This window comes from Pan paniscus, chromosome 19, assembly GCF_029289425.2.
Source record: "Pan paniscus chromosome 19, NHGRI_mPanPan1-v2.0_pri, whole genome shotgun sequence".
Taxonomy (NCBI): domain Eukaryota; kingdom Metazoa; phylum Chordata; class Mammalia; order Primates; family Hominidae; genus Pan; species Pan paniscus.
This window is the reverse complement of record NC_073268.2, coordinates 100,491,502-100,514,118: the sequence shown is the minus strand read 5'-3', so window position 1 is coordinate 100,514,118 and position 22,617 is coordinate 100,491,502.

Below are 22,617 nucleotides of genomic sequence, written 5' to 3'. Positions count from 1 at the left end.
TGGAAATATCAGCACCACTATCTCTATAAACATGGAAATATCTACAAAGCCATCTGCATAAACATGGAAATAGCTACACAGTCATGTGTAGGAACATGGAAATATCTACACTGCCATCTGTATTAACATGGAAATATCTACACAGCCCTCTGTATAGATATGGAAATATCTGCATTGGCGTCTGTATAAACATGGAAATATCTGCACCGCTATCTGTATAAACATGGAAATACCTACACCGCTGTCTCTATAAACATGGAAATATGTACACCGCTATGTGTATAAACATGGAAATATCTCCACTGCTGTCTGTATAAAAATGGAAATATCTACACCGCGAACTGTGTAAACATGGAAATATCTACACCGCTATCTCTATAAATATGGAAATATCCACACCGCCGTCTGCATATCCATGGAAATATCTACACTGCGATCAGTATAAACATGGAAATATCTACATCGCTATCAGTATAAACATGGAAATATCTCCACTGCTATCTCTATAAACATCGAAATATCTACACCGCCATCTGTATAAACATGGAAATAGTTACAAAGTTATCTGTATAAACATGGCAATATCTACACCGCCATCTGTATAAACATGGAAATATCTACACAGCCATGTGTATATACATGGAAATATCTACACCGCTATCTACATAAACATGGAAATAACTACACCGCTTTCTGTATAAACATGGAAATATTTACACTGCCATCTACATATCCATAGAAATATCTGCGCCGCCATCTGTATAAACATGGAAATATCTACACGGCAAACTGTGTACAGATGGAAATACCAACACCGCCATCTGTACAAACAAGGAAATATCTGCAACGCTATCTGTATAAACATGGAAATATTTACACCGCGGTCTGCATAAAGATGGAAATATCTAAACCGCTATCTCTATAAACATGGAAATACCTACACTGCCATCTGTACAAACATGGAAATATCTACACTGCCATCTGTACAAACATGGAAATATCTACACAGTCATCTGAAGAAATATGGAAATATCTACACCGCTATCTCTATAAACATGGAAATAACTACACCGCTATCTCTATAAACATGGAAATATCTACACCGCTATCTCCATCAACATGGAAATATATACACCGCCATCTCTTTAAACATGGAGATATCTACAATGCCCTCTACATAAACAACAAAATATCTACATTGCCATCTATATAAACGTGGAAATATCTACACCGCCATCTCTATAAACATGGAAATATCTACACTGCCATTTGTAGAAAGATGGAAATATCTACACCGCCATCTGTACAAACGTGGAAATATCTACACCGCTATCTGTATAAACATGGAAATATCTACACCGTGATCTGTATAAACATTTAAATATTTACACGGCTATCTGTATAAACATGGAAGTACCTACACCGTTATCTGTATAAACATGGAAATAACTACACCGCCATCTGTATAAACATGGAAATATCTACACTGCTATCTCTATAAACATGGAAATATCTGCAATGCCATCTGTAAAAACATGGAAATACCTATACAGTCATCTGTATAAACATGGAAATATCTACACCACCATCTGTTTAAACATGGAAATATCTACAATGCCATCTGTATACACATGGAAATACCTACACGGCAATCTTTGTATAGATGGAAATATCAACACCGCCATCTGTACAAACATGGAAATATCTACACTGCTATCTCTATAAACATGGAAATATCTACACTGCGGTCTGCATAAGCATGGAAATATCTACACCGGTATCTGTATAAACATGGAAATATCTACACCACGATCTGCATAAACATGGAAATATTTACACCGCTATTTGTATAAGCATGGAAATATCAGCACCGCTATCTCTATAAACATGGAAATATCTGCAAAGCCATCTGTATAAACATGGAAATAGCTACACAGTCATGTGAAGGAACATGGAAATATCTACACTGCCATCTGTATTAACATGGAAATATCTACACAGCCCTCTGTATACATATGGAAATATCTGCATAGGCGTCTGTATAAACATGGAAATATCTGCACCGCTATCTGTATAAACATGGAAATACCTACACCGCTGTCTCTATAAACATGGAAATATGTACACCGCTATGTGTATAAACATGGAAATATCTCCACTGCTGTCTGTATAAAAATGGAAATATCTACACCGCGAACTGTATAAACATGGAAATATCTACACCGCTATCTCTATAAATATGGAAATATCCACACCGCCATCTGCATATCCATGGAAATATCTACACCGCGATCAGTATAATCATGGAAATATCTACATCGCTATCTGGATAAACATGGAAATATCTCCACTGCTATCTCTATAAACTTCGAAATATCTACACCGCCATCTGTATAAACATGGAAATACTTACAAATTTATCTGTATAAACATGGCAATATCTACACCGCCATCTGTATAAACATGGAAATATCTACACAGCCATGTGTATATACATGGAAATATCTACACCGCTATCTACATAAACATGGAAATAACTACACCGCTTTCTGTATAAACATGGAAATATTTACACTGCCATCTACAAATCCATAGAAATATCTGCGCCGCCATCTGTATAAACATGGAAATATCTACACGGCCATCTGTGTACAGATGGAAATATCAACACCGCCGTCTGTACAAACATGGAAATATCTGCAATGCTATCTGTATAAACATGGAAATATTTACACCGCGTTCTGTATAAAGATGGAAATATCTAAACGGCTATCTCTATAAACATGGAAATATCTACACTGCCATCTGTACAAACATGGAAATATCTACACTGCCATCTGTACAAACATGGAAATATCTACACAGTCATCTGAATATGGAAATATCTACACCGCTATCTCTATAAACATGGAAATAACTACACCGCTATCTCTATAAACATGGATATATCTACACCGCTATCTCCATCAACATAGAAATATATACACCGCCATCTCTTTAAACATGGAGATATCTACAACGCCATCTACATAAACAACAAAATATCTACATTGCCATCTATATCAACGTGGAAATATCTACACCGCCATCTCTATAAACATGGATATATCTACACTGCCATGTGTATAAGCATGGAAATATCTACACCGCCATCTGTATAAACATGGAAATATATACACCGCTATCTCTATAAACATGGAAATATCTACACCGCCATCTCTTTAAAAGTGAAAATATCTACACGGCCATCTCCATAAACATGAAACTATCTACATGGCCATCTGTATAAACATGGAAGTAACTTCTACGCTATCTGAATAAACATGGAAATATCTACACCACTATCTCTATAAACATGGAAATACCTGCATCACTGTCTCTATACACATGGAAATACCTACACCGCTATCTCTATAAACATAGAAATTCTACACCGCCATCTCTGTAAACAATGAAATATCTGCACCGCCTTCTGAACGAACATGGAAATATCTACACCGCTGTCTGTATAAACATGGAAATTTCTACACCGGTATCTGTATAAACATGAAAAAATATCTACACCACGATCTGTATAAACATGGAAATATTTACACCGCTATTTGTATAAAGATGGAAATGTCACCACCGCTATCTCTATAAACATGGAAATATCTACAAAGCCATCTGTATAAACATGGAAATAGCTACACAGTCATGTGTAGGAACATGGAAATATCTACACTGCCATCTGTATTAACATGGAAATATCTACACAGCCCTCTGTATAAATATGGAAATATCTGCATAGGCGTCTGTATAAACATGGAAATATCTGCACCGCTATCTGTATAAACATGGAAATACCTACACCGCTGTCTCTATAAACATGGAAATATGTACACCGCTATGTGTATAAACATGGAAATATCTCCACTGCTGTCTGTATAAACATGGAAATATCTACACCGCGATCTGTATAAACATGGAAATATCTACACCGCTATCTCTATAAATATGGAAATATCCACACCGCCATCTGCATATCCATGGAAATATCTACACCGCGATCAGTATAAACATGGAAATATCTACATCGCTTTCTGTATAAACATGGAAATATCTCCACTGCTATCTCTATAAACATCGAAATATCTACACCGCCATCTGTATAAACATGGAAATACTTACAAAGTTATCTGTATAAACATGGAAATATCTACACCGCCATCTGTATAAACATGGAAATATCTACACAGCCATGTGTATATACATGGAAATATCTACACCGCTATCTATATAAACATGGAAATAACTACACCGCTTTCTGTATAAACATGGAACTATTTACACTGCCATCTACATATCCATAGAAATATCTGCGCCGCCATCTGTATAAACATGGAAATATCTACACGGCCATGTGTGTACAGATGGAAATATCAACACCGCCATCTGTACAAACATGGAAATATCTGCAACGCTATCTGTATAAACATGGAAATATTTACACCGCGGTCTGTATAAAGATGGAAATATCTAAACCGCTATCTCTATAAACATGGAAATATCTACACTGCCATCTGTACAAACATGGAAATATCTACACTGCCATCTGTACAAACATGGAAATATCTACACAGTCATCTGAAGAAATATGGAAATATCTACACCGCTATCTCTATAAACATGGAAATAACTACACCGCTATGTCTATAAACATGGAAATATCTACACCGCTATCTCCATCAACATGGAAATATATACACCGCCATCTCTTTAAACATGGAGATATCTACAACGCCATCTACATAAACAACAAAATATCTACATTGCCATCTATATAAATGTGGAAATATCTACACCGCCATCTCTATAAACATGGAAATATCTACACTGGCATTTGTAGAAAGATGGAAATATCTACACCGCCATCTGTACAAACGTGGAAATATCTACACCGCTATCTGTATAAACATGGAAATATCTACACCGTGATCTGTATAAACATTTAAATATTTACACGGCTATCTGTATAAACATGGAAATATCTACACCGTTATCTGTATAAACATGGAAATAACTACACCGCCATCTGTATAAACATGGAAATATCTACACTGCTATCTCTATAAACATGGAAATATCTGCAATGCCATCTGTAAAAACATGGAAATACCTATACAGTCATCTGTATAAACATGGAAATATCTACACCACCATCTGTTTAAACATGGAAATATCTACAATGCCATCTGTATACACATGGAAATACCTACACGGCAATCTGTGTATAGATGGAAATATCAACACCGCCATCTGTACAAACATGGAAATATCTACACCGCAATCTCTATAAACATGGAAATATCTACACTGCGGTCTGCATAAGCATGGAAATATCTACACCGGTTCCTGTATAAACATGGAAGTATCTACACCACGATCTGTATAAACATGGAAAAATTTACACCGCTATTTGTATAAACATGGAAATATCAGCACCGCTATCTCTATAAACATGGAAATATCTACAAAGCCATCTGTATAAACATGGAAATAGCTACACAGTCATGTGTAGGAACATGGAAATATCTACACTGCCATCTGTCTTAACATGGAAATATCTACACAGCCCTCTGTATAAATATGGAACTATCTGCATAGGCGTCTGTATAAACATGGAAATATCTGCACCGCTATCTGTATAAACATGGAAATACCTACACCGCTGTCTCTATAAACATGGAAATATGTACACCGCTATGTGTATAAACATGGAAATATCTCCTCTGCTGTCTGTATAAAAATGGAAATATCTACACCGCGATCTGTATAAACATGGAAATATCTACACCGCTATCTCTATAAATATGGAAATATGCACACCGCCATCTGCATATCCATTTAAATATCTACACCGCGATCAGTATAAACATGGAAATATCTACAACGCTACCTGTATAAACATGGAAATATCTCCACTGCTATCTCTATAAACATCGAAATATCTACACTGCCATCTGTATAAACATGGAAATACATACAAAGTTATCTGTATAAACAAGGAAATAACTACACCGCCATCTGTATAAACATGGAAATACCTACACAGCCATGTGTATATACATGGAAATATCTACACCGCTATTTATATAAACATGGAAATAACTACACCGCTTTCTGTATAAACATGGAAATATTTACACTGCCATCTACATATCCATAGAAATATCTGCGCCGCCATCTGTATAAACATGGAAATATCTACACGGCCATCTGTGTACAGATGGAAATATCAACAACGCCATCTGTACAAACATGGAAATATGTGCAACGCTATCTGTATAAACATGGAAATATTTACACCACGGTCTGTATAAAGATGGAAATATCTAAACCGCTATCTCTATAAACATGGAAATATCTACACTGCCATCTGTACAAACATGGAAATATCTACACTGCCATCTGTACAAACATGGAAATATCTACACACTCATCTGAAGAAATATGGAAATATCTACACCGCTATCTCTATAAACATGGAAATAACTACACCGCTATCTCTATAAACATGGAAATATCTACACCGCTATCTACATCAACATGGAAATATCTACACCGCTATCTCCATCAACATGGAAATATATACACCGCCATCTCTTTAAACATGGAGATATCTACAACGCCATCTACATAAAGAACAAAATATCTACATTGCCATCTATATAAACGTGGAAATATCTACACCGCCATCTCTATAAACATGGAAATATCTACACTGCCATTTGTAGAAAGATGGAAATATCTACACCGCCATCTGTACAAACGTGGAAATATCTACACCGCTATCTGTATAAACATGGAAATATCTACACCGTGATCTGTATAAACATTTAAATATTTACACGGCTATCTGTATAAACATGGAAATATCTACACCGTTATCAGTATAAACATGGAAATAACTACAAAGCCATCTGTATAAACATGGAAATATCTACACTGCTATCTCTATAAACATGGAAATATCTGCAATGCCATCTGTAAAAACATGGAAATACCTATACAGTCATCTGTATAAACATGGAAATATCTACACCACCATCTGTTTAAACATGGAAATATCTACAATGCCATCTGTATACACATGGAAATACCTACACGGCAATCTTTGTATAGATGGAAATATCAACACCGCCATCTGTACAAACATGGAAATATCTACACTGCTATCTCTATAAACATGGAAATATCTACACTGCGGTCTGCATAAGCATGGAAATATCTATACCGGTATCTGTATAAACATGGAAATATCTACACCACGATCTGTATAAACATGGAAATATTTACACCGCTATTTGTATAAACATGGAAATATCAGCACCGTTATCTCTATAAACATGGAAATATCTGCAAAGCCATCTGTATAAACATGGAAATAGCTACACAGTCATGTGAAGGAACATGGAAATATCTACACTGCCATCTGTATTAACATGGAAATATCTACACAGCCCTCTGTATAAATATGGAAATATCTGCATAGGCGTCTGTATAAACATGGAAATATCTGCACCGCTATCTGTATAAACATGGAAATACCTACACCGCTGTCTCTATAAACATGGAAATATGTACACCGCTATGTGTATAAACATGGAAATATCTCCACTGCTGTCTGTATAAAAATGGAAATATCAACACCGCGAACTGTATAAACATGGAAATATCTACACCGCTATCTCTATAAATATGGAAATATCCACACCGCCATCTGCATATCCATGGAAATATCTACACCGCGATCAGTATAATCATGGAAATATCTACATCGCTATCTGTATAAACATGGAAATATCTCCACTGCTATCTCTATAAACTTCGAAATATCTACACCGCCATCTGTATAAACATGGAAATACTTACAAATTTGTCTGTATAAACATGGCAATATCTACACCGCCATCTGTATAAACATGGAAATATCTACACAGCCATGTGTATATACATGGAAATATCTACACCGCTATCTACATAAACATGGAAATAACTACACCGCTTTCTGTATAAACATGGAAATATTTACACTGCCATCTACATATCCATAGAAATATCTGCACCGCCATCTGTATAAACATGGAAATATCTACACGGCCATCTGTGTACAGATGGAAATATCAACACCGCCATCTGTACAAACATGGAAATATCTGCAATGCTATCTGTATAAACATGGAAATATTTACACCGCGTCCTGTATAAAGATGGAAATATCTAAACCGCTATCTCTATAAAGATGGAAATATCTACACTGCCATCTGTACAAAGATGGAAATATCTACACTGGCATCTGTACAAACATGGAAATATCTACACAGTCATCTGAAGAAATATGGAAATATCTACACCGCTATCTCTATAAACATGGAAATAACTACACCGCTATCTCTATAAACATGGATATATCTACACCGCTATCTCCATCAACATGGAAATATATACACCGCCATCCCTTTAAACATGGAGATATCTAAAATGCCATCTACATAAACAACAAAATATCTACATTGCCATCTATATGAACGTGGAAATATCTACACCGCCATCTCTATAAACATGGAAATATCTACACTGCCATTTGTAGAAAGATGGAAATATCTACACCGCCATCTGTACAAACGTGGAAATATCTACACCGCTATCTGTATAAACATGGAAATATCTACACCGTGATCTGTATAAACATTTAAATTTTTACACGGCTATCTGTATAAACATGGAAATATCTACACCGTTATCTGTATAAACATGGAAATAACTACACCGCCATCTGTATAAACATGGAAATATCTACACTGCTATCTCTATAAACATGGAAATATCTGCAATGCCATCTGTAAAAACATGGAAATACCTATACAGTCATCTGTATAAACATGGAAATATCTACACCACCATCTGTTTAAACATGGAAATATCTACAATGCCATCTGTATACACATGGAAATACCTACACGGCAATCTTTGTATAGATGGGAATATCAACACCGCCATCTGTACAAACATTGAAATATCTACACTGCTATCTCTATAAACATGGAAATATCTACACTGCGGTCTGCATAAGCATGGAACTATCTACACCGGTATCTGTATAAACATGGAAATATCTACACCACGATCTGTATAAACATGGAAATATTTACACCGCTATTTGTATAAACATGGAAATATCAGCACCGCTATCTCTATAAACATGGAAATATCTGCAAAGCCATCTGTATAAACATGGAAATAGCTACACAGTCATCTGAAGGAACATGGAAATAACTACACTTCCATCTGTATTAACATGGAAATATCTACACAGCCCTCTGTATAAATATGGAAATATCTGCATAGGCGTCTGTATAAACATGGAAATATCTGCACCGCTATCTGTTTAAACATGGAAATACCTACACCGCTGTCTCTATAAACATGGAAATATGTACACCGCTATGTGTATAAACATGGAAATATCTCCACTGCTGTCTGTATAAAAATGGAAATATCTACACCGCGAACTGTATAAACATGGAAATATCTACACCGCTATCTCTATAAATATGGAAATATCCACACCGCCATCTGCATATCCATGGAAATATCTACACCGCGATCAGTATAATCATGGAAATATCTACAACGCTACCTGTATAAACATGGAAATATCTCCACTGCTATCTCTATAAACATCGAAATATCTACACTGCCATCTGTATAAACATGGAAATACATACAAAGTTATCTGTATAAACAAGGAAATAACTACACCGCCATCTGTATAAACATGGAAATATCTACACAGCCATGTGTATATACATGGAAATATCTACACCGCTATTTATATAAACATGGAAATAACTACACCGCTTTCTGTATAAACATGGAAATATTTACACTGCCATCTACATATCCATAGAAATATCTGCGCCGCCATCTGTATAAACATGGAAATATCTACACGGCCATCTGTGTACAGATGGAAATATCAACACCGCCATCTGTACAAACATGGAAATATGTGCAACGCTATCTGTATAAACATGGAAATATTTACACCACGGTCTGTATAAAGATGGAAATATCTAAACCGCTATCTCTATAAACATGGAAATATCTACACTGCCATCTGTACAAACATGGAAATATCTACACTGCCATCTGTACAAACATGGAAATATCTACACACTCATCTGAAGAAATATGGAAATATCTACACCGCTATCTCTATAAACATGGAAATAACTACACCGCTATCTCTATAAACATGGAAATATCTACACCGCTATCTACATCAACATGGAAATATCTACACCGCTATCTCCATCAACATGGAAATATATACACCGCCATCTCTTTAAACATGGAGATATCTACAACGCCATCTACATAAAGAACAAAATATCTACATTGCCATCTATATAAACGTGGAAATATCTACACCGCCATCTCTATAAACATGGAAATATCTACACTGCCATTTGTAGAAAGATGGAAATATCTACACCGCCATCTGTACAAACGTGGAAATATCTACACCGCTATCTGTATAAACATGGAAATATCTACACCGTGATCTGTATAAACATTTAAATATTTACACGGCTATCTGTATAAACATGGAAATATCTACACCGTTATCAGTATAAACATGGAAATAACTACAAAGCCATCTGTATAAACATGGAAATATCTACACTGCTATCTCTATAAACATGGAAATATCTACACTGCGGTCTGCATAAGCATGGAAATATCTATACCGGTATCTGTATAAACATGGAAATATCTACACCACCATCTGTTTAAACATGGAAATATCTACAATGCCATCTGTATACACATGGAAATAACTACACGGCAATCTTTGTATAGATGGGAATATCAACACCGCCATCTGTACAAACATTGAAATATCTACACTGCTATCTCTATAAACATGGAAATATCTACACTGCGGTCTGCATAAGCATGGAACTATCTACACCGGTATCTGTATAAACATGGAAATATCTACACCACGATCTGTATAAACATGGAAATATTTACACCGCTATTTGTATAAACATGGAAATATCAGCACCGCTATCTCTATAAACATGGAAATATCTGCAAAGCCATCTGTATAAACATGGAAATAGCTACACAGTCATCTGAAGGAACATGGAAATAACTACACTTCCATCTGTATTAACATGGAAATATCTACACAGCCCTCTGTATAAATATGGAAATATCTGCATAGGCGTCTGTATAAACATGGAAATATCTGCACCGCTATCTGTTTAAACATGGAAATACCTACACCGCTGTCTCTATAAACATGGAAATATGTACACCGCTATGTGTATAAACATGGAAATATCTCCACTGCTGTCTGTATAAAAATGGAAATATCTACACCGCGAACTGTATAAACATGGAAATATCTACACCGCTATCTCTATAAATATGGAAATATCCACACCGCCATCTGCATATCCATGGAAATATCTACACCGCGATCAGTATAATCATGGAAATATCTACATCGCTATCTGTATAAACATGGAAATATCTCCACTGCTATCTCTATAAACATCGAAATATCTACACCGCCATGTGTATAAACATGGAAATACTTACAAATTTATCTGTATAAACATGGCAATATCTACACCGCCATCTGTATAAACATGGAAATATCTACACAGCCATGTGTATATACATGGAAATATCTACACCGCTATCTACATAAACATGGAAATAACTACACCGCTTTCTGTATAAACATGGAAATATTTACACTGCCATCTACATATCCATAGAAATATCTGCGCCGCCATCTGTAGAAACATGGAAATATCTACACGGCAAACTGTGTACAGATGGAAATACCAACACCGCCATCTGTACAAACAAGGAAATATCTGCAACGCTATCTGTATAAACATGGAAATATTTACACCGCGGTCTGCATAAAGATGGAAATATATAAACCGCTATCTCTATAAACATGGAAATACCTACACTGCCATCTGTACAAACATGGAAATATCTACACTGCCATCTGTACAAACATGGAAATATCTACACAGTCATCTGAAGAAATATGGAAATATCTACACCGCTATCTGTATAAACATGGAAATAACTACACCGCTATCTCTATAAACATGGAAATATCTACACCGCTATCTCCATCAACATGGAAATATATACACCGCCATCTCTTTAAACATGGAGATATCTACAACGCCATCTACATAAACAACAAAATATCTACATTGCCATCTATATAAACGTGGAAATATCTACACCGCCATCTCTATAAACATGGAAATATCTACACTGCCATTTGTAGAAAGATGGAAATATCTACACCGCCATCTGTACAAACGTGGAAATATCTACACCGTTATCTGTATAAACATGGAAATATCTACACCGTGATCTGTATAAACATTTAAATATTTACACGGCTATCTGTATAAACATGGAAGTACCTACACCGTTATCTGTATAAACATGGAAATAACTACACCGCCATCTGTATAAACATGGAAATATCTACACTGCTATCTCTATAAACATGGAAATATCTGCAATGCCATCTGTAAAAACATGGAAATACCTATACAGTCATCTGTATAAACATGGAAATATCTACACCACCATCTGTTTAAACATGGAAATATCTACAATGCCATCTGTATACACATGGAAATACCTATACGGCAATCTTTGTATAGATGGAAATATCAACACCGCCATCTGTACAAACATGGAAATATCTACACTGCTATCTCTATAAACATGGAAATATCTACACTGCGGTCTGCATAAGCATGGAAATATCTACACCGGTATCTGTATAAACATGGAAATATCTACACCACGATCTGCATAAACATGGAAATATTTACACCGCTATTTGTATAAGCATGGAAATATCAGCACCGCTATCTCTATAAACATGGAAATATCTGCAAAGCCATCTGTATAAACATGGAAATAGCTACACAGTCATGTGAAGGAACATGGAAATATCTACACTGCCATCTGTATTAACATGGAAATATCTACACAGCCCTCTGTATAAATATGGAAATATCTGCATAGGCGTCTGTATAAACATGGAAATATCTGCACCGCTATCTGTATAAACATGGAAATACCTACACCGCTGTCTCTATAAACATGGAAATATGTACACCGCTATGTGTATAAACATGGAAATATCTCCACTGCTGTCTGTATAAAAATGGAAATATCTACACCGCGAACTGTATAAACATGGAAATATCTACACCGCTATCTCTATAAATATGGAAATATCCACACCGCCATCTGCATATCCATGGAAATATCTACACCGCGATCAGTATAATCATGGAAATATCTACATCGCTATCTGGATAAACATGGAAATATCTCCACTGCTATCTCTATAAACTTCGAAATATCTACACCGCCATCTGTATAAACATGGAAATACTTACAAATTTATCTGTATAAACATGGCAATATCTACACCGCCATCTGTATAAACATGGAAATATCTACACAGCCATGTGTATATACATGGAAATATCTACACCGCTATCTACATAAACATGGAAATAACTACACCGCTTTCTGTATAAACATGGAAATATTTACACTGCCATCTACAAATCCATAGAAATATCTGCACCGCCATCTGTATAAACATGGAAATATCTACACGGCCATCTGTGTACAGATGGAAATATCAACACCGCCGTCTGTACAAACATGGAAATATCTGCAACGCTATCTGTATAAACATGGAAATATTTACACCGCGTTCTGTATAAATATGGAAATATCTAAACGGCTATCTCTATAAACATGGAAATATCTACACTGCCATCTGTACAAACATGGAAATATCTACACTGCCATCTGTACAAACATGGAAATATCTACACAGTCATCTGAATATGGAAATATCTACACCGCTATCTCTATAAACATGGAAATAACTACACCGCTATCTCTATAAACATGGATATATCTACACCGCTATCTCCATCAACATAGAAATATATACACTGCCATCTCTTTAAACATGGAGATATCTACAACGCCATCTACATAAACAACAAAATATCTACATTGCCATCTATATCAACGTGGAAATATCTACACCGCCATCTCTATAAACATGGATATATCTACACTGCCATGTGTATAAGCATGGAAATATCTACACCGCCATCTGTATAAACATGGAAATATATACACCGCTATCTCTATAAACATGGAAATATCTACACCGCCATCTCTTTAAAAGTGAAAATATCTACACGGCCATCTCCATAAACATGAAACTATCTACATGGCCATCTGTATAAACATGGAAGTAACTTCTACGCTATCTGAATAAACATGGAAATATCTACACCACTATCTCTATAAACATGGAAATACCTGCATCACTGTCTCTATACACATGGAAATACCTACACCGCTATCTCTATAAACATAGAAATTCTACACCGCCATCTCTGTAAACAATGAAATATCTGCACCGCCTTCTGAACGAACATGGAAATATCTACACCGCTGTCTGTATAAACATGGAAATTTCTACACCGGTATCTGTATAAACATGGAAATATCTACACCACGATCTGTATAAACATGGAAATATTTACACCGCTATTTGTATAAAGATGGAAATGTCACCACCGCTATCTCTATAAACATGGAAATATCTACAAAGCCATCTGTATAAACATGGAAATAGCTACACAGTCATGTGTAGGAACATGGAAATATCTACACTGCCATCTGTATTAACATGGAAATATCTACACAGCCCTCTGTATAAATATGGAAATATCTGCATAGGCGTCTGTATAAACATGGAAATATCTGCACCGCTATCTGTATAAACATGGAAATACCTACACCGCTGTCTCTATAAACATGGAAATATGTACACCGCTATGTGTATAAACATGGAAATATCTCCACTGCTGTCTGTATAAACATGGAAATATCTACACCGCGATCTGTATAAACATGGAAATATCTACACCGCTATCTCTATAAATATGGAAATATCCACACCGCCATCTGCATATCCATGGAAATATCTACACCGCGATCAGTATAAACATGGAAATATCTACATCGCTTTCTGTATAAACATGGAAATATCTCCACTGCTATCTCTATAAACATCGAAATATCTACACCGCCATTTGTATAAACATGGAAATACTTACAAAGTTATCTGTATAAACATGGAAATATCTACACCGCCATCTGTATAAACATGGAAATATCTACACAGCCATGTGTATATACATGGAAATATCTACACCGCTATCTATATAAACATGGAAATAACTACACCGCTTTCTGTATAAACATGGAACTATTTACACTGCCATCTACATATCCATAGAAATATCTGCGCCGCCATCTGTATAAACATGGAAATATCTACACGGCCATGTGTGTACAGATGGAAATATCAACACCGCCATCTGTACAAACATGGAAATATCTGCAACGCTATCTGTATAAACATGGAAATATTTACACCGCGGTCTGTATAAAGATGGAAATATCTAAACCGCTATCTCTATAAACATGGAAATATCTACACTGCCATCTGTACAAACATGGAAATATCTACACTGCCATCTGTACAAACAGGGAAATATCTACACAGTCATCAGAAGAAATATGGAAATATCTACACCGCTATCTCTATAAACATGGAAATAACTACACCGCTATCTCTATAAACATGGAAATATCTACACCGCTATCTCCATCAACATGGAAATATATACACCACCATCTCTTTAAACATGGAGATATCTACAACGCCATCTTCATAAACAACAAAATATCTACATTGCCATCTATATAAACGTGGAAATATCTACACCGCCATCTCTATAAACATGGAAATATCTACACTGGCATTTGTAGAAAGATGGAAATATCTACACCACCATCTATACAAACGTGGAAATATCTACACCGCTATCTGTATAAACATGGAAATATCTACACCGCTATCTGTATAAAGATGGAAATATCTACACTGCTATCTGTATAAATATGGAAATATCTACAACGCTATCTGTGTAAACATGGAAATATCTAAACAGCTATCTGTGTAAACATGGAAATATCTACACCGCTATCAGTATAAACATGGAAATAGCTACTCCAATATCTGTATAAACACTGAATTATGTACACCGCCATCTGTATAAGCATGGAAATAACTAAACTGCCATCTGAATAAACATGGAAATACCTACACCGCTATCCGCATAAATATGGAAATATCTACACCGCTATCACTATAAACATGGAAATATCTGCACCGCTATCTGTATAAACATGGAAATATCTACACCGCTATCTCTATAAAAATAGAAATAACTGCACCACTGTCTGTATACACATGGAAATATCTACACTGCTGTCTCTATAAACATGGAAATATCTATACCGCAATCATTATAAACATGGAAATATCTACACAGCTGTCTCTAAAACCACGGATATAACTTCACCGCTGTCTCTATAAACATGCAAATATCTACACCGCTGTCTCCATAAACTTGGAAATATCGACACGGCTATCTCTATAAAGGTGGAAGTATCTACACCGCTGTCTCTGTAAACATGGAAATATCTACCCAGCTATCTCTATAAACTTGGAAATATCTACACCGCTATCTCTATAAACGTGGAAATATCTACACCGCTATCAGTATAAACTTGTAAATGTCTACACCGCTACCTGTATAAAAATGCAAATACTACACCGCTATCTCTATAAAGGTGGAAATATCTACACCGCTATGTGTATAAACGTGGAAATATCTACACCGCTACCTGTATAAACGTGGAAATATCTACACCGCTATCTCTGTAAACGTGGAGATATCTACACCACATTCTGTATAAACGTGGAAATATCTACACCGATATCTCTGTAAATGACTAAACATTTAAACCGCTATCTGTATAAACATGGAAATATTTACACTGCTATCTCTATAAACATGGAAGTATTTACTACGCTATGTGTATAAACATGGAAATATGTACACTGCTATCTCTATAAACTTGGAAATATCTACACTGCCATCTGTATAAAGATGGAAATATCAAGACCACGAACTGTATAAACATGGAAATATCTACACCGCTATCTGTAAAAACATGGAAAAACAAACTCCGCCATCTGTATAATCATGGAAAAAACCACAATGCTATCTGTATAAACTGGGAAATATCTACACCGACATCTGTAAAAACAAGGAAATATGTACACAGTCATCTGTACAAACATGGAAATATCCACACCTCCATCAGAATAAACATGGAAATATTTCCCCTGCCATCTGTATACACATGGAAAAATCTACACAGCCATCAGTATAAACATGGAAATATCTGCACCGCTATCTCTGTAAACGTGGAAATATCTAAACCGCTATCTGTATAAACCTGGAAATATCTACAACGCTATCTGTATAAACATGGAAATATCTACACCGCTATCTGTATAAACATGAAAATATCTACACCGCCATCTGTATAAACATGGTAAAATCTCCACCGCAATCTCTATAAAGCTGGAAATATCTACAATGCTATCTGTGTAAAGATGGAAATATCTACACAGCTATCTGTGTAAACATAGAAATATCTACACCGGTATCTGTATAAACATGGAAATAGCTACACTTCTGTCTCTATAAACATGGAAATATCTATACCGCTATCATTATAAATCTGGAAATATCTATGACGCTGTCTCTAAAAACATGGAAATAACTACACCGCTGTCTCTATGAACATGTAAATATTTACACCGCTTTCCCCATAAACTTGGAAATATCTACACGGCTATCTCTATAAAGGTGGAAGTATCTACACCGCTGTCTCTATAAACATGGAAATATCTACACCGCTATCTCTGTAAACGTGCAAATATCTACAACGGTGTCTCTGTAAACATCGAAATATCTACACTGCTATCTCTATAAACGTGGAAATATCTACACCGCTATCTCTATAAACGTGGAAACATCTACACAGCTATCAGTATAAACGTGGAAATATCTACACCGCTATCTGTATAAACATGCAAATATCTTCACCGCTATCTGTGTAAACGTGGAAATACCTACACCGCTATGTGTATAAACGTGGAAATATCAATCCGCTATCTCAATAAACGTGGAAATACCTACACCGCTATCTTTGTAAACGTGGAAATATCTACACCACTTTCTGTATAAACATGGAAATATCTACACTGCTATCTCTGTAAAGGTGTAAACATTTAAACCGCTACCTGTATAAACATGGAAATATTTACACCGATGTCTCTATAGACATGGAAATATTTACCACGCTATTTGTATAAACATGGAAATATGTACACCGCTATCTCTATTAACATTGAAATATCTACACTGCCATCTGTATAAAGATGGAAATATCAACACAGTGAGCTGTATAAACATGGAAATATCTACACCGCTATCTGTATAAACATGGAAATACCAACACCGCTACCTGTATAAACATGGAAATATCTTCAACGCTATCTGTATAGTCATGGAAATATCCACACCGCTATCTGTATAAACATGGAAATATCTACACCGCTATCCGTATAAACATGGAAATATGTACACCGCTCTCTGTGTAAATATGGAAATATCTACACCGCTATCTGTGTAAAGATGGAAATAACCACTGCGCAATCTGTGCAAATATGGAAATATCTACACCGCTATCACTGTAAACATGGGTATATCTACACCGCTATCTGTTAAAAACATGGAAATATCTACACCGCTATCTGTATAAGCATGGAAATATCTAGAACACGATCTGTATAAACATGGTAATATCTACACATGTATCTTTATAAACAAGAAAAAATCTACAACGCTATCTCTATAAACATGGAAATACCCACACCGCGATCTGTATAAATATGGAAATAACTACAACGCTATCTGTAAAAACATGGAAATGTCTACACCGCTATCTGTATAAACATGGAAATACCTACACAGTCATCTGTGTAAACGTGGAAATAACTACACCACTATCTGTGTAAACATGGAAATATCTACACTGCCATCTATATATACATGGAAATATCTACAGAGCTATCTCTATAAATATGGAAATATCTACACTGCTATCTCTGTAAAATGGAAATAGCCACACCACTGTCTGTATAAACATGGTAATATCTACACAATCATCTGTAAAACATGGAAATATCTACACAGTCATCTGTATAAATATTGAAATCTCTACACCTCCCTCTGAATAAACATGGAAATATCTACACTGCCATCTGTATACACATGGAAATATCTACACAGCCATCTGTATAAACATGGAAATATCTACACCGCTATCTCTATAAACATGGAAATACCTACACACAATCTGAATAAACATGGAAATATCTACACCGCAATCTCTATAAACAAGGAAATACCTACACCGCAGTCTGTATAAACATGGAAATATCTACACCACTATCTGTATAAACCTGGAAATATAAACATAGCTATCTGTATAAACATGCAAATACCTCCAACGTTACCTGTACAAACATGGAAATATCTACACCACTATCTTTATAAACATGGGAATATCTACACCGCTATCTGTATAAACATGGACATATCTACAACACTTTCTGTGTAAACATGGAAATATCAACACAGTTATCTGTGTAAACATGGAAATATGTACACCGCTATCGGTGTAAAGATGGAAAAATCTACACCGCAACCTGTGCAAATATGGAAATATCTACACCGCTATCTCTGTAAACATGGAAATATCTACACCGCTATCTGTATAAACATGGAAATATCTACACCGCTATCTGTATAAACATGGAAATATCTTCACTGCTATCTGTGTAAACATGGAAATATCTACACTGCCATCTATATATACATGGAAATATCTACAGAGCTATCTCTATAAACATGGAAATATCTTCACTGCTATCTCTATAAAATGGAAATAGCCACACCGCTATCTGTATAAACATGGTGATATCTACACCGTCATCTGTAAAACATGGAAATATCTACACAGTAATCTGTATAAATATTGAAATCTCTACACCTCCCTCTGTATAAACATGGAAATATCTACACTGCCATCTGTATACACATGGAAATATCTACACAGCCATCTGTATAAACTTGCAAATATCTACACCGCTATCTCTATAAACATGGAAATACCTACACGCAATCTGTATAAACATGGAAATATCTACACCGCTATCTCTATAAACATGGAAATACCTACACCACAGTCTGTATATACATGGAAATATCTCCACCGCTATCTGTATAAACCTGGACATATATACATCGCTATCTGTATAAACATGCAAATACCTCCAACGTTACCTGTATAAACATGTAAATATCTACACCACTATCTTTATAAACATGGAAATATCTACACCGCTATCTGTATAAACATGGACATATCTACAACACTTTCTGTGTAAACATGGAAATATCAACACAGCTATCTGTGTAAACATGGATTTATGTACAATGCTATCTGTGTAAAGATGGAAAAATCTACACCGCAATCTGTGCAAATATGGAAATTTCTACACCGCTATCTCTGTAAACATGGAAATATCTACACCGCTATCTCTATAAACATGGAATATCTACACCGCTATCTGTATAAACATGGAAATATCTACACCGCCATCTCTATAAACATGGAAATATCTACACTGCTATCTGTATAAACATGGAAATATATACACCGCTATCTGATTAAATATGGAAATAGCTACACCGCTATCTCTATAAACATGGAAATGCCTACACAGCTATCTGTACAACCATGGAAATATCTACATGGCTATCTCTATAAACATGGAAATATCTATACCGACATCTGCATAAACATGGAAATACCTACACAGTCATCTGTATAAACATGGAAATATTTACACCGCTATCCGTACAAACATGGAAATATCTACACAGCCGTCGGTAAAAACATGGAATTATCTAAACAGTCATCTGTATAAACGTGGAAATATCTTCACATCCATCTGTATAAAAATTTAAATATCTACACAGCCATCTGTATAAACATGTAAATATCTACACCGCTTTCTCTATAAACATGGAAATAACTACTCGGCAATCTCTATAAAAATGGAAATATCTACTCCGCTATCAGTAGAAACATGGAAATATCTACACCGTGATCTGTATAAACTTGGAAATGTCTACACCGACATCTGTATAAACATGGAAATATCTCCACTGCCATCTGTATAAACATGGAAATACCTACAGCGCTATCTGCATAAACATGGAAATACCTACACAGTCATCTGCATATACATGGAAATATCTCCACCGCAATCTCTATAAACACGGAAATAGCCACACCACTGTCTGTATAAATATGGAAATATCTACAACGCCATCTTTAAAAACATGGAAATATCTACACAGTCGTCTGAATAAACATGGGATTATCTACACCTCCATCTGTATAAACATGGAATTAACTACACTGCCGTCTGTATAAGCACGGAAATAACTACACCGCTATCTGTATAAACATGGTAATACCTCAACCGCTATCTCTATAAACATGGAAACATCTACAACGCTATCTGTGTAAACATGGAAATATCTACACAGCTATCTGTGTAAACATGGAAATATCTACACGGCTCTCTGTGTAAAGATGGAAATATCTACACCGCAGTCTGTGCAAAGATGGAAATATCTACAACACTATCTCTATTAACATGGAAATATCTGCCCCGATATCTGTATAAACATGGAAATATCTACACTACTAACTCTATAAACATGGAAATATATAAACCGCCATCTCTATACACATGGAAATATCTACACAGTCATCTGTATATACATGGAAATATCTACACCACCATCTCTATAAACATGGAAATATCTACACTGCCATCTGTATACACATGGAAATATCTACACAGCCATCAGTATAAACGTGGAGACATCTGCACCGCTATCTCTATACACATGGAAATACCTACACCACAATCTCTATAAACATGGAAGTACATACACCGCCATGTCTTTAAACATGGAAATAACAACACCGACATCTGTATAAACATGAAAATATCTGCACCCCCACATTCATGAACATGAAACTATCTACACTGCCATCTGTGTAAACATGGAAATATCGACACCGCTATCAGTTTAAACATGGAAATACCTTCACAGTCATCTGCATGTACATGGAAATACCTACACCGCTATCTCTATAAACATAGAAATAGCCACACCGCTATCTGTATAAACATGGAAATATCTTCACCGCCATCTGTAAAAACATGGAAATATGTACACAGTTATCTGTATAAACATGGGAATATCTACACCTCCATCTGTATAAACATTCAAATATCTACACGGCTCTCTGTGTAAACATGGAAATATCTCCACCGCTATCTGTATATACATGGAAATATCTACACCGCTGTCTGTATAAATATGGAAATAT